We start from the raw sequence: 960 nt of genomic DNA on the forward strand, positions 1-960 counted from the left end.
AGTCATTTGAACTATGCCTGTTGACCACGCTTCGTGTGCAGTACAAAATACAGATCCCAGAATCTTAAAAGACTGAGCTCGGTCTGACTACGCCCGTGTGAAATTATCTTCAGGTTATTTAGCAGAAGAGGTTTCGGGGGGGATGTGTCGCCGCTGCTCTGAGAACAGATTTCATTTGTTAAGTCAGGTCAGCTCAGCGTGCCAAAAATGCCAAGCAGCTCTTCTGCATCTCTGTCGTCCTCTCCTCCGTCCTTTTCATCCTTCTCTTTCTCAACTTAAAGCCCTTCTGCTTTCAAAATCGCTCCATTTCTCCCTCCACCTGCATCCTCCCGTCTACTCTTTTTCGCCTGTATTCTGTCACATCTCTCTCTTGGTCTCCCTCTCTTCAGACACACACAACATCCCTCCATCCGTCTCTCTGGCCATCCTCTCATCACTTCTTTCCTCCATCTGAACCACTGCCTCAATCCATCCCTTTGTATGTCTATCTTTCACTATAAGATCATTTATTCCTCCGTCTCTCGAAATAACCTCCATCTCTCTGTGCATCTCTCATCACATTCCCCTCTCTCTCTCTCTCTCTCTCTCTCATATCTCCCCCTTTCATCCCAGTGTTCACTCGGCCCCTTCATATTTAAGCATCCTGTTTAATAATACATGTATTTATGCCCATCCCATATATATACCCTCGCATGATGAAATGACATCCTTGGGGGGGCGTCTGTAAAACGGTGAGATTATGTCCTCGTTTCCTACATGAGACAATAATGAAATACATGTATGACGTGTTGATTTAGTACATGCTGATTGGGTTTCATGTCTTTGTGGGCCCTGCGTAGAAAAACCTGAAAGATCCATCAATCAGAGGTGCTAATGTGAGGTTGGTGGGGGTGGGGTGGGGTGGGGGGGGGGCGCAGACACTCCCGACCCATACTGAGCAGGAGGCAGAAGAAGTCCTCT

The 960-nt window shown here is 47.2% G+C and overlaps 1 protein-coding gene across 1 annotated transcript in view; it reads right to left on the reverse strand.

Annotated features, from left to right (window-relative positions):
- The window catches only part of si:cabz01090165.1 (leucine-rich repeat and fibronectin type III domain-containing protein 1-like protein), a 428959-nt gene that overhangs the window by 55713 nt on the left and 372286 nt on the right, over window positions 1–960 (reverse strand). The window lies entirely within an intron of this gene.

This window comes from Etheostoma spectabile, unplaced genomic scaffold (genome assembly GCF_008692095.1).
Source record: "Etheostoma spectabile isolate EspeVRDwgs_2016 unplaced genomic scaffold, UIUC_Espe_1.0 scaffold172, whole genome shotgun sequence".
NCBI lineage: Eukaryota > Metazoa > Chordata > Actinopteri > Perciformes > Percidae > Etheostoma > Etheostoma spectabile.